Source organism: Typha latifolia, chromosome 4, assembly GCF_019914945.1.
Source record: "Typha latifolia isolate L0001 chromosome 4, TyphaL0001v2, whole genome shotgun sequence".
NCBI classification, from domain to species: Eukaryota; Viridiplantae; Streptophyta; class Magnoliopsida; order Poales; family Typhaceae; genus Typha; species Typha latifolia.
The window spans coordinates 6,218,537-6,233,146 of record NC_133089.1 but is presented as its reverse complement, the minus strand read 5'-3'; the positions used below and the strand labels follow the sequence as shown (position 1 = coordinate 6,233,146).

General features: G+C 33.2%; 1 long non-coding RNA gene across 3 annotated transcripts; it reads right to left on the bottom strand.

The window, feature by feature from the left end:
- Positions 1-5,823: 5,823 nt before the first annotated feature.
- On the bottom strand, positions 5,824-13,942 carry LOC140785668 (uncharacterized). Of its 3 annotated transcripts, none has more exons than XR_012108497.1 (4): positions 13,714-13,942; positions 13,256-13,323; positions 6,494-6,767; positions 5,824-6,144 (listed from the first exon to the last, which is right to left on the bottom strand). It is a non-coding gene; the product is annotated as an uncharacterized lncRNA (long non-coding RNA). The 3 variants fall into 3 exon arrangements; XR_012108498.1 differs by having other exon boundaries at positions 5,824-6,141; positions 13,714-13,934; XR_012108496.1 differs by lacking the exon at positions 5,824-6,144 and having other exon boundaries at positions 6,209-6,767; positions 13,714-13,934.
- Positions 13,943-14,610: the final 668 nt, after the last annotated feature.

The window sequence follows — 14,610 nt, the reverse complement described above, 5'->3', positions numbered from 1 at the left end:
TCTAACAGTCCAAGAGCATGAGTAGAAGATGATAAGCTCATCATTAGGCTAGCACTAGTCAAGTAGTACAGAAGGGATGGAGTATTAATCAGCTAAAGGTGCAAGAGGCCATTTGTTAGAAACTTAGAACGTGACAAGTGATGTCAAAGTATTGAAATGAATTGCCAAGAGAAAAAAAATTTGCTCATGGGAATAAAGAAATACCAACAAGGAAAACTAGAGAGAGGTTGGTGTGATCGTGGAGAAGGGTTCTTAAAATTCTTAATGAGATGAAGGGTTCAAAAACATAAAACAACATGCAATCTGATCCTTACCCCCCCCCCAATGGAGGCTGCACAACTAACAATTATTTCTTAGCCTACAACTTGAAGGGCTCTCAAGTTCCTATAAGAAATAAGGTGTTAAACAAATTAAGAAAAAAAAAACATTTCAAAACTAAGCAAATCTTTCTATGTGCACCGCTGCTAGGTTACTAATTGCACCCTCATTCATGATGGCATTAATTTTATTATGTCTAGTTTGACCATTTTATGGAGAAGAAATTTATTCATTAATTAAGAGTACTACAAGTTGTTCATATCTTGAAGAAGATAACTAGCTTTCCAGTTTAGGAGAATGTTCGAATCAATCCGTAGATATCGGAGATCTAGCAAGTTTTGACTATTGCAAGGTAGATTAGCAAACCAGCCAATTGCCATTATTGTTCCTCCTGAATCTGTCTTGATTAGGAATTAATATGACATTTTTAATAGGTCGGTAATAGTTGACAATAAAAGTAAAAAAAAATCTAATTCATCTTTTTGATAATTAGGTCTTTTGCTTTTCTTAATTACGTTCAAAGTCACCCCTAATTAATATTACGGAAATACTGAATAAAATGAACGACGATAATTATGAAATTATTGACCTTTCTTTGTTCGTTAGTTATGAAATTATTGTTAATATAGAGTAGTTTTGTATATATAAGAGTTCTAAATCTAGTGCTACTAAACAATCTCTTCTACCACGTAAAGCATTATAAAGAGCTCTAATTTAAACCTTAATCGTCTACCAACTATAACCTGAAACAAAAGTAATGCACATAAAATATAAGGCATTCTATATATATAGTAGGTCTTCAAATAAAATATTTGCACTTCTATCTTGAGATGTGAACAACCTGATGAAGATAACTGGAAATGAACACCTCCGGAGAAGAAACTGATACAAAAATATTGATATATATGTCAAGAACCGCGTTAGAAATTTCAGCAAAAAGAGACAACTTTTAAAATATAGGCACTATCCTAAGCATTGTTCGCACTAGTGGTGTCGGCCATAAGGAGCACCACAAGTTCTTCTATCTATAAGATCCCAACTACTAGTTTTATCTCCCTTAATTCCAAGTCATATTTAGATAGATTGAGCAATCCATTTCTCTTGAAAAGATTGGTCACATACATTGTTTGCCTCCAGTCTGTCTCTAATAGTAGTTGTTGAGTTATCCACTGCAAACAAAGGAGGTTTGACATTGCATTAGCAAATCAAAATTAAGAAATCTAATGCAAGAGTAATTAAAGTGATTTTATTAAAAGTTAGGTAAATTATAAGCCGGTCGATGCACGTAGGTGTCGATCATGGCCTTTGGATCGACGGGCAGTTATGGTGCAGGCCGGTGCTCGACGCGGATTCCCATCAGCATGGCCCCTGAGAAGTTTATTAACCAGTAGGTCATACCCTAATTAGACCCTTAATCAAAAGCTTAAGAACCCATTAGAGTATTTTAGTTGGACAACGTAGATTATTGACCAGCTCTTGGCTTAGTGTACTAGTTGTTCTATCTTAGTGCTCACTTAGATTGGCTACATTGTAGTTGAACTATTCCTCTTGAGGAGATAGTTTATAGACACAAGCTAGCAGACCGTGCTATTTTGTTCCTTAGATCTACATAAAAGATAATACAAAAGAAGAGAGTAGGAGAGTTAGACAAAATAAAACTATGGTCTTTCTATAGAGCAATAGAGCTCAACAACAGCCAGCTACCAGGATTTTTTTTTAATGTTTTCTGTTCATTGTTCTTTTTCCAATTTTATCAAATGATAACAAAAAAAAAAAATCAATTGGAAATTAAAAATCGAATAAAAGCTTGGCATAACCCACAGTATTTTTATAATAGGGTAAGGAAGGTAAATTTGACCTACACAAAGAGAAAAAAAGAAGAAGACATATTCTTAGGCTTTTTGCACAAAAAATACCTTTCAATTTAAAGAGCCCAGATTTTTGCTATTACTAAAATCTATTAAGAAAGTAATCCATACTCAAATGAGGGAGTTTAGAAACAGAAGTCATCTGATTTAGTACCCAACCAAGAGTTGCTAATAATCTCATTGCAGGAAGTTCGTGCACCAAGGCTGCAGGGAATCCTAGTTTAAGAAGGTGCCCATGTCATCCTAACCAAATCCCACTCGCAACTAATCCTCCTCCTCTTCGTGCATAATCGTGTTGGGAATATTCCTACACGTAAAAAAGAGATCCCATTTGCAATTGTTTAGGCTACGGAGATCGTTTAGAGCCCAGTCTGCAGGAATTTCCTACAATCAGGTTTACCCGTCCATCCCAGATAATACACCAGTGACACATAAAAAAATGTAGGAAACTCTTACATACGAGCTCTTAAATAATAATAATAATAATAATAATAATAACAAATTATTAAAAATACTCCATGTTTTTTCTTCTTATTGTCATTTACATCCTACATATATATAGATACAAAATGGCCTGCAAGTTTTCTAAGCTTAAACTAAAAATAAAAGTAGAATTAGATTTTAAAATCAAATGAGAAGTATTCTAATTATTTTTACTTTCTATTTTTAAAGTAATAAAATATGTTCTATTCGTCGGTTGTTATTAGGTTAAAATTAACTCAAAGTATTTTTTTTAAGACATTAAAAGTACAATATAGGGACCAAATAATAAAATCAATATAGTTGGATATAAATAAATAATAATAATAATAATAATAATAATAATAATAAATATAATATTTTGTAATAAATTCCCCTAATAATAATTATATGTAACCAGAGAGCTTTAGGGTCACTACTTCCTTGTCTTTCTGTTCCCCTGAAAGGCATGGGTGTATGATAATAATGTCCATAGTTTACCAAACTAAGGATGTGAGATCTTAAATTATTGGATTAATATATTACCATCTTCAAGCGTGGATGCTCGTGGGGGTGATATTATTATAAGCATGTAAGTAATAATAAACAAGTAAAAATTATGTATAAAAGATTGGTAAGAGATGGCTAATATCATATCATTTGTTGATGAAGATGATGTCATTATGAGTCTAACTCCAAGTCTTTTAATGTAAAGCTAAGATTATTATAAACGGTTTCTAACTACAAGTATGACTAAGTATTAGAGACCCATATTCTCAGCTTTCCTTCCACATTTCCCAGATAACGACATAGATAAAAGAATGTCTCTAATGGGGGGAAAGAAAAATAATATAGATAAAATAATGGGGAGAAGATAAGGTGAATCTAGACCATAGTTGCTGAGAGAGAAATAAAAAAGAACAAGCAAACAAACAAACAAACAAACAAACGCGGATTAGAGTAAAGGAATTAAATGCAAGCACTTCAGATCAATGTTGGTTCTTTCTTTCTCCTTATTTTTTTTTCTACCAAATGTAATAGAGTTCAGCTTCCAATCTGGTCTTTGGAAACCACTACCTGAGGAAGACTACTGAGTTAAATGGTTGGGTAAAAAATCCTAAGTCTCGGAGTATTTATTGTAATAATTGTTGGAAATTTCATGATTTGATCATAAATTTTCTACAAATTTTAAACTCACGTTTACATAAAGTCTACATATTTAATATAATATATTTATTTATTTAAATACTAAAAAAAAGTGAATAAAAATTAGCTTTAAAATAGATATAATGGTAAATTAATAGAATATATAAGTACCCGTTCTACTAGGGCTTCGGGCGAAATTTATGCAACTTAGCTCACCTGCATGTGCTCGTCGCCGGCTTGGTTCTTGCGTGACAATATTTTTTTTTAAGCTTGATTTGATTTTGGTCAGGTTAACTTAAGTTATACATTGATAGATGCTTTGACAATTTGCAGGTTAATTTTTGAAGTTATTTTTTATTGTATCCGAGCAAATGCTTTTATTATGTGATTAGGTGCACCCGTCAGGATTCAAACTTTACAAGCAGATGCTTCTTTTGGCAGCATATAGTTTTCCAACCGAAATTTAGCACCTCTTCATATGTGATTGTTCATTTGTTAAAAATAGGATAGAAGTCGGGCATAAGAATCTGTTGGTACATTCTTGAGTCTTCCATTATTACCTTAAGAGAGAATACTACATTTTCTTGTTCGACAAGGCACTCAAACAATAACTTCTTTTTATATACAAGATAGTTATCTTATCTCAGGAGATCGATGTCTATTGTTTTGGAAATAACTAATAGAGAATAAATTGGTCCTAAAGACATAGTGTTCAACACTAAGCTTAATTTATACAAAATTCTATATTTTATCATTTGTAAATATTTTAAAATTAATTTTAATACTGTTATTGGCCCGAATTTTGTAACTGTTTGAATTAGATTGTTACCGACAACAATAATCATTTTTTTGATCATAAGCATTATGCTAGTCGTAGCTACTGTTTTTCAAGTTAATCTTGTTAAAGATATGATATACATAATTGATACATTAACAAGTTAAGCTCTTGGGTCAAGTGGTTATCTAACATAGTGTTAGCTTTTATTATAATGTGCAATACATCTTATTATTTATCATTTATTCATGTGTAAGATTAAAGAATACACGATGGATAACGCTGTTATCTCACTGGTTTCTAACCATTAAATTTGCTCAAAGGAATAGCACTATGGAATTGGTATTAAAAATCCAAAACAAATTAATTATAGAGAAATCACCTCATTTTGAATAAAAGTTAGGAAAATTTGCATTTGACACCCTTATCTTTTAACATCATTATATTTTACATCATATATTTTTACTATTTATAAATCAAGCCCTATGATTTATAGAATATGTGTAGAAAATATCTTAAGTTAAATTTAAACTAACACCATTTGGAAAGAAAAAAAAAATATACCGTCAAAATTAAATATATATTTTAAAAATAACTAAAATACTGTTAGTTCATTTTTCTCTGTTTTTGGGCACAACACAATTACTTCTTTCTCCTTAATCCAATTAGATCCGACAAAAAGAAAATGTCATATATTAGGTATAGCTTGGATTTACTATTTTTATTTGGGTCTAGCTTAGATTTGTATTTAGGCACAGGTTGGATATATTTCAGTTCTTACATAACTTCTCTTCTCCATATAAAAATTGAAATGAGCAAATCTTACGACTTTTTGTGTTCTTAGTTGGGATAAATTTGGTTATCTGATTTCAATTGAGTATATGTTGGGTTGGCGTTGAATGTCAGGTTGGGTTGAATTAAGATTGGGTTAAATTGAATATAGACTATGTAAATATAACTTAGCTCAAAATATTCTCGTACTCTTTCTACTATAGTTATCTTATTCTATAGTTTGGCTAAGTGAGCAAAGCATTTTCTACACATATTTTTTAAATTATAAAATTTAATTTATAAAAAATAAAAATATAAAGTATAAACCGTAATTTTATTAAAAGATATTCCAAAACTTACCTATCAGTGCATTAAAATATGAGAAACCTGGGGAATTTCAAATACACTATTGGATTAACAACCTTGAACAAAAGCACGTCTTAGAATATTGGAGAGGCATCATCTTAATATCAAAGAGGCTACATATGGAAACTTAAGTTATGCTTGATATTTTGGCATTTGAAACCTCTCAAGTCCTCGATGCAGCTGCTCTTTCTTCTTCCCTTTTTTTTTTTCTCTATGATAATTCGATTAATTATACACATAAGAACTAAGAAGAAATTGTGGAGAGGCAAGAACTTGTTGAGATTTCCCCTTAAAACTGCAATAGAGATTGTTCTTCCTTGATTAATTTATGATAACAATAATAGCTTCATCTATAATGCAATATCGTTGGTAAACTCCGGCAAAGAATATGATCCCTGCGATATCCAATCCTAGTTCATCTGAAGGAAGAATAACATCCTGCTGCAAGAAATCACCGTAAATTGTAAAAGCTCCTTTCCTTGGATGAAATAGTTACAAACAAAACTTTTGGCATTTGAAATTTGAAATTTGAATCAGCAACTAGAAGATATTTTGACTCGTCTCAGTTAACAAATCCAATATCTCATGGTATTATGTAATGTATTCCTTCTAATAAAAATGATGAGCTCTAGAAAAGTTTTACAAAGGAAATCATCTAAAGAAGATGCCTCTATTGCTAGATATCAGAAAAAAAAAATATAGAAAATAACTAGGAAAAACTTTGGACCCACATTAAAGAAATGCAACTAACATTTGCAAACCTATCATATAGAAGAGTTTGAAAATACACCTTATGGCTTTGATAGAGCTTGATGCATTTGACTTTTTGATTTTCGAAGGGTTATTGGCTGACCAAAGTGTGCATTTTGTATCAAAAGAAAGGGACATTATCATTGTAATTAGGTGGACTTTTCAAAATGCTTGAAGAATGTAGTTATCATAATGCCATATATTCAAGCTTCTGGCTTCGAGATACATCTGTAATGACAGTTCATGCATGCAGAAGCTGGAGTCAAACTATCAATAATCCTCTCCTTCCACTACAAATTAGACTGCAGAACATGCTGTAAAGAAACAAATAACAGTCAAACAAAACTATATCAGAATTAGCATCATGAATCAGTTTATCATAAGCAAAGAACTTAGCAAGTCATCAAGAGAATATAAGCATTATGCTGTGAGAAATTCTCTCCCTGGGGGCACTATAATATAGATATAGAATAATTCCACAGAAAAGAATGAATGTCAACTGATAATAGAAGTTACATTCATTAAGTCAAACATGCCCCTTGAAATAATTTAGTGACATATAAACAAGGAAAGAACTTAGCCATTCAAGAGAATACAAGCATTATGCCATGGGAACTCTTAGAAATTCTCTTTTGGCAGGCAAACCATTTTCAAACTAATCGTGCATCAAGAGAATACAAGCATTACGCCATGGGAAACTCTCAGAAATTCTCTCCCTGGGCACTATAAAATAGATATAGAGCAATTCCACAGAAATGAGTAAGTGTCAACTGATAATTTATTAGAAGTTGCTTTCATTAAGTCAACCATGCTCCTAGAAATAATTTAGTGACATTTATACAAGTAAATAAGCACTTTCAGGATGGAAAATAATGTTCCCTAAGTAAGTTATGCAAGTTAAAAAAACTGTGTTCTTTAGCTGAAAAAGCTTCCCACACAGCAACATGGAGAAGTATCAAAATCCAATATCACAAGTATTATGAAATCTGAATAACATCCGTAGTTCCTCAGCCATCTCAGATCAATTGATCTGGGTATACATTTGTTTATAGCCCTATTGGATTGAACAATAAAGGGGGGTTATCTGCAGATAAGCCCACCATACGCACGAATTGCAACTAGATGCTCTAAAAGCATTCTCTGATTGCATTCGTCATGTGGAGGGTTCTTCACGAATTTCTCATTGTGGCTCACCTCTTGGATACAATAATGCAAGCTTGTAACAGGATCTGGAGTATCTGGAGGACTGTCCAATCCAAATATGATTGAGATGGATATAAGTTTTAATGAGTCATAAAAAATAGACCAGCTATGTTTTGCCATCTCTCAGGTCCTATTTAAAATGGATATTATATGGTGGTCCAATTTGTTTGATTGTATATATATATGCATAATCAGAAAATTTTGCATATCAAATCAGGTCCCTTCTATTGCCACTTAACTCCCCATATTTGCAAATAGGGAAGGACCCAAATGCTCCTAAAGCACTCCATAAAACCACGATAAGAGCCAACCGAAGGGGGAATATCCACATATTTATATCGCTGCTCCTCTTCCGATAGTGCTCTAAGTTCCTAATCACGACTCCTTCCATGATAGTGCAAATATGCATGTTTTCCTTTATGCATCAACAAAACAGGCTCTAGTACTATGCTGCATAAGCATAGCACGTTTACATTTAGGTTGCACTAATTCCACTTTGGTAGTGGAAAAATATAATCCTATAAATTGAACTACCACACACTATCATGATATAATAAAGGGGAAGAGTTAAGCGTAAAAAACAATCACAAGACAAACAACTTCACACCCGCCCCCGCTCCCACCTCCCCTGGATATACTATGTGGTTTTCTTTCAACCTCTGTCTCTGTGTGACCCTCGAGGTTGTGTTGCCTGTTTCAGTAGCACTCAAGACGTAATCTGTCAAGATGTGAAGGTTGCAGAATCTGTATGATGCAAAACGTGGTGGAGGAAAATGAAGTAGAGAAATAAGAAGGGAAGGAATGGGGTTTCACACCTCCACCCTAAGAAAAGGTTTCACACCAAAATCCTCGAGAGAACAAATCACATAAACTTTTATTAAGTCCAAAGGAAATATAACGGGTCTATATATAGACCTACAATGGAATTAAGCAAAAAACACCCTACATAGGAAATAAACAAAAGACACCATAAATAAATAAAAATCAGAACCAAATCCCTATAGGAGGGATCATCAACTATCGGCGCCTCCTGCGCTGGTACACACGCCATCGCTACCTATCAGTGATGTCCGCATCACTGTAAATGTCTTTGTTCTGCCACGAAGTCTCACCACATTGATGATCTCCAAAGCCTCAATCAATGTTGTCGAAGAGATGACCTAAGTTTAGGTCAAAAGCCCTTTAAATACCTCCGTGAAGAAATATCAAAATTACCCTCAAAAGTATGGTAAATCAGCCTCAGGAAAAAGTTCACATCACCCAAAGCACCCCTTGAGTATGTTTGAATGCTTGATCGGAAAGAAACTTCCTAAGAAAAATATTTTCAAAAAGGTTCTAACCCTAGTTATGCATTATGAGTTCTGTCAAATACTTTTCACAGAGGTTTGAACCTGAATTCAACACTCTGAGCTCTGTCAAATCCGTTCTCACAAAGGTTCTAACCTGATTTCTGCACTTTTGTGGAACATCTCAATTTGTTGCAGAACATGGCAGCATTGAACCTTCTTGAGTGGGTTCAAACCCTAGCCAGAAATTTAGACTTCCACTTTGAGTTGGTTCACAAAAGTTCATCCAACTTGTGCTATTGCTCAGAGAAAAGATTCTAGACATCTTTACATGATTAACTTTATTTTGAACACACACATTGTCAATTACAAACATCCTTATATGTGGGAATAGCAAATAAGCAAAATTTGTATTTTGGAAAGAAAATGGTGGCCTCTATTCCACTATTCCAACATACTTCCTCCACCAAAAAAAAGTGGAACTAATGGTATACCCCAACTATTCCTCTATTAGTCCCTGGTCAAAGGTGTCAAGACCCGAAATCAAAATTATGACTAGCCATGTACCTCAATAAACTTGAGATACACGAAGCCTTACTAATACTTCCTAAGTATACAATGGCAAGAATAAATAAAAGAAGAGAATTTGCTTTATTTGATTTAAACTAATCGCAATGAAAATAAACAATGTCATGATTAATGTGTCTCTAAACGAATGGAATTAATAAATAGTCTAAAACATAAGACCAAAGAACGAAAAGGTAAATAGGTAGGTCCTAAGTAGAGGTAGGGCCTTGGTACATTTCGCTCTGTCGCGACGCTGATCATTACCTAAAATGTTAGAAAAGAAAAATCCATGAGCTAACAACTATAGCTCAGTGAGCTCGAAAATTAAATAATTTTAAAATTTTATAGTGTTAAAATAGATGAGGGAGATGAGGGAGAAAGAAGACAGTCTGCCGACCTCGCCAAAGCCCTTCTCTCGACCACACCAGTTCCACGAGGTGGAGGAGAAGCCACCGGCGACAACCAACGGCCTAATTCCTTGGCCGGTGGCGATACGAGCTACGAGAGCTCTCCCTAAAGGCAACCATGGCACGAGGCCATCGATGTGGAGCTCCTGTGCACAAGCGCTAGCAACCTGAGGTCGTCGGTCAACCCGATTAGCCGACGAAGCCGCGATCCTCTAATTTAGGTATTTCTATTTTAACCTATTAAACTTAAATTAATTTTGAGGGATAGGAGAGAGCTTATCAAAGAGTCACGTGGTGGTCTCCGATTACTTTAGCGGCACTCCAGCAGTCTGATTCCACGGCGACGACTTCGATAGTAAGAAAAAAAGAAGAAGATAGGGAAGAAGGGAGGACTAAGGTGGGTTAATAAGATAGAATTAGAGTTTTTAATTTATAGGTTAGGTTTTTAATCCTAATCCTTAATCAGATTTTGATTCGGAGTGGCCAAAAATCCCACAGTCACCCCCATTGCATGACTGAGAAGGAGGGGGGTTGCACGTGCAGTGCATGTGCGTCCTCTTCTCTCTCAATTTTTCTTTTCAATTGTTACAAAAGGTAAATTGCAGGATAAATATCTTCAGTAATTTTGCTTCCAAAAAAAATTGGTTCAATATCCAATTCAATTCAAGTTTGAAACACAATCTCAATTTGAAATTGATCTATCTTTTAGTTACTTCTGATCTGAATCAGAATATGAATTCATAAAATTAACAAATTTGGACTTAATTACACTACCTATTTGTCCCAGTACAATTCGATCACACCCCTAGCAACTGCATGCTACTAAGCTAGATGTCCCTCTTTCTGAAAAACCAAGCATCTGACACTAATAGTGAGAATTAATATGTTAATAAATTTCTGTTGGGAATAAATATATTATTGATATCAACTATTAGTTTCCAAACATTAATACAAATAATAGTAGTATTATGACTTACAGATGTGATATAACCCCTTAATACAAATAATAGTAGTATGATGACTTACAGATGTGATATGACCCCTTATATGTTCTGATCTTTAAATTTATTTCTAATATTATCAAATTGTTATAAATAACACATCTCATAGAACGAGTCATTTAGCATAAAAAACAACTATTCTCACCTCTTATCCATTCCTTCAAAATTAAACAACATTATTTTTATTTGTTACTATTAGTGTCAAATAATGCTCCCTAGATCAACTGTTAGTGAATTCCTTATCGTGGAACTAATGGGCACTAGCCCCTCTGGAAAAAGCAAAGCATTTATAAACTTGTCAATAGACTATTTTTTTTAAATCTTGTTCGGCACCTAGGATACTTCTACCATAACCCCTATATTCATATGAATTTGAAAATATTTTCACTAAACCAGGACTTTTAGGGAAGTGATGCAATCATGTCTACCATTTGTAAGGCTCATAATATTAAGCAGACCATGAGATAAATGAATCTCAGCCAACCAATTGTACTCTTTAAATAAAATGTTTTTGATACACCATAATTTGTAAGAAAGGAAATTTCTGAGTGCACACAGATTCAGAGGCTAAATAATTCTGTGAAAATTCCCTGTAATTGATACTTAAAACTTCTCTCTACGGCAACAGAATAATGACTCTTGTTACAATGCTTCAAGAAATCCCAAGAGAGCATAGACTAGAAATACTGATCTTTCAAGACAATACCTCACAAATCTAACAACATAAATAAGACCAAAATGTTCATATTATGGCTCATCCTCTAACAACTTTCACCAAGACTGTGTTCTGCCAAATGATAACACAGAATAACCATACCATCATATGAAAGATCCTATGTTAAGCTATTTGAAGTGATTAATATTATGAGGTGAGGCTTCCTATGTTAAGAAGACTCAAGAGTCAAATAAATTTACCATATTGAAAAGTTCTCCATTTTATATCAGAAGTTCCAAATCATTGAATAATAGTAACAATAATAATACCTGTAGATAGCATATTTCATATTAAAGAAGCCTCTGCCACACAAGGAGCATTAATTTTTGAAGTATTTTAAGTCTTCATAATGAATCAGTTAGAACTCAATGAGGCTACAGCTTTTGTCTTGAATAAATTTTTCTTGAAAAGTGTCTAATTAATATTAACTCAGCATCAAACAATATTATAATTAAATTGAATTCTTTCTGTTCATTTTTTGGTTATATAGGGAACATGCTAAATGCTAAGTGATTTTGGTGTGTGGAACAATTGGTGCAACACCAAATGAAATTAAGTAATGGAAGATATTCAGAATAGGTTCCTCATGTTTCCCTATGAAACTATCCATTAATTCCAGAATATAATTATTAGTGTAAATTTGTATTCTTCTGCAAGAGGAGATTATTTAAGGACACTTTACTGCTAGTTGCTGCCAAATTTCTTGTAGCAATCTATCAATCTTTATTGAGGTGGAATTGGGAATCTTTTAGTAACTATATCAGAATTATCATTATTAATTTTGAACTGTGTAGGACAAAACAATTTGTTTTCTTCTTTTGATATCTTTGAAATGATGAATCGCATATTAAATTTTCCAAGGTTTATGCAGAATGCAATTCTCCTCCATTTCTCAGAGGGACTCCTTTCTTCAAGTTCCAAAATTAGAATAGTTAAATTATAGGGCTTTTCAAAGATTATCTCTTTGGAAGATGAGTTTGTCCTCCTATCCTTGGACTGCAGCTCTTGGGGTTCAAAGGACCTGAGATACACTGAGAACCATAGGCTATCCTTTACTCAGTTTACGGTAGCACCCTTAAAATATTTATAAAGTATACAACACCTTACAACGTTATCTTGAATTGCATACAAAGAACGAAGGATCTCTATTGGTCTATTAGATTAGCCTACATACCACAACTTAGAAGTGTGAAGCTTTCTCAGGATGGAAACAGGAGCTTTAAGGCAACGAGATAACAAATTATTTTTAATATTAGGTAATATGAATCAGCAGAAGAAGGAACACATTGGAAATTCTTGTACATTCAATCATCTTTATCAAATGGTGATTCTCATTTACGGGCTGTTCTGAATTGTTAAGTTTCACATGTTTTTGGTGATGTCAACAATGTTTGCGGATTGGCTCCGGAATTTTGATCATCACTCAAGTTCTGATGTGAAAAAAAAAAGTTTTAAAATCACCGGTTGGTGTGTAATTCATACAAATCTCTTTTCCCCTTTCTAAAAGATCTAATAATGGAATGCTTCTTAGAATGCGAAAACTTCCTGAGTCATGATGTCCAACAAATAGACTAGACAGCAAAACTTGTAAATGCAGTATGAAAAGAGTTCACAAGGTTATACCAAGCAGATTAATTGCTCCAGCGAAGTGATCCCTCCAGCCAGATATAATGTGAGAAAAGAAATAAAGCCTGGTTAAATGAAACCAAAAGGTTTTATTAATACAATTATGATCTCAAAATTTCTAAGCTACTAATATCATAAATTCATAATGGGTGATTCCACCCGTAAGGCCATGCTAACTTTAGTGAATATTACCAGACTTAACGCCATAATTTCATGCTTAGCGTTACTCCCAATTTAATAACCTAAAATAAGCTAATTTAAAACAAGAAGGTTCCATCGCAGTGTGAGCAACAGAACGCGTCCAATCAATTCACAGAACCCACATCCAGTTCCCAATTAACGAATACCAACTAGATAAAGAAGAAATCGAGAAATTTGAGAAAGAATCTACCAGATTAACTCTAAATACTAGAACTAGGATTGGGAGATAGCGACAGGAGTTGGATCAGGAGCACCTTGAGGCGATTGCAGGATACCATCGCATGAACCAGGAATCTTTCAAACAGTTTGTTAAGAAATAATTGGGGCTAATTTTGGTCTAAACAATGTCAGTGTTCCGAACGGATTCGGGAAGAACGAGGAGAAATCTGAGGAAGAGTTCGAGTGAGAGGTTGAGGAAGAGACGGAGTCTGAGAGGGAAAGAGCTCACAAATTAGGATGGGCGATTTGCGTAACAACACAGGTGGTTATAGTTTTTGTCACAACCCTTTTTAATTTGAGGAATGATTCGATACTAATTAATTAGTTATTAAAAATAATTTTCATCTGATGATAAATTAAAGCGTATATAAGATATTTTACATGTAGGACTAGATTAATCAATTAAAAAAAAATTAGAATCTAAGTATTTTTTTATTACTTATCTTTATAACTGTTTTCTTAATAATAGGAGTATTAACTTCTACTAATTTATTATTATTTTTATTTTTTATAAAAAAAAATGGATAGCTATTAGAGAAATAAAATATGACTAATTTACCCTTCAATTTAAAAATGTGATCGGTACACCGGTACTTACAATTAATTTTATTTAATATTATTTAATCTCAACTTCGAATTTATATTTCTTATTAAACCATTTCCTTTCAATTTTCCCCCACAAGTCTGGTTTTATTTTTTTATTTTTTTTCAAATTTATCTATCAGCTATTTTGTGCCTCACTAGATGCTAAAGAGAGAAAAGTATTACGGCACTATTTTTCTATTTCTTCTTTAGTTTCTCATATCATCTTCTTCCACTCTTATACGAGAAAAATGCACTGTATGCATTGTGATATATACATTTCTCCCTAAAGTTGTGCATCTAAAATATTTTATATAACTCCAAAATCCACTCTCCTAATTTTTTTTTTC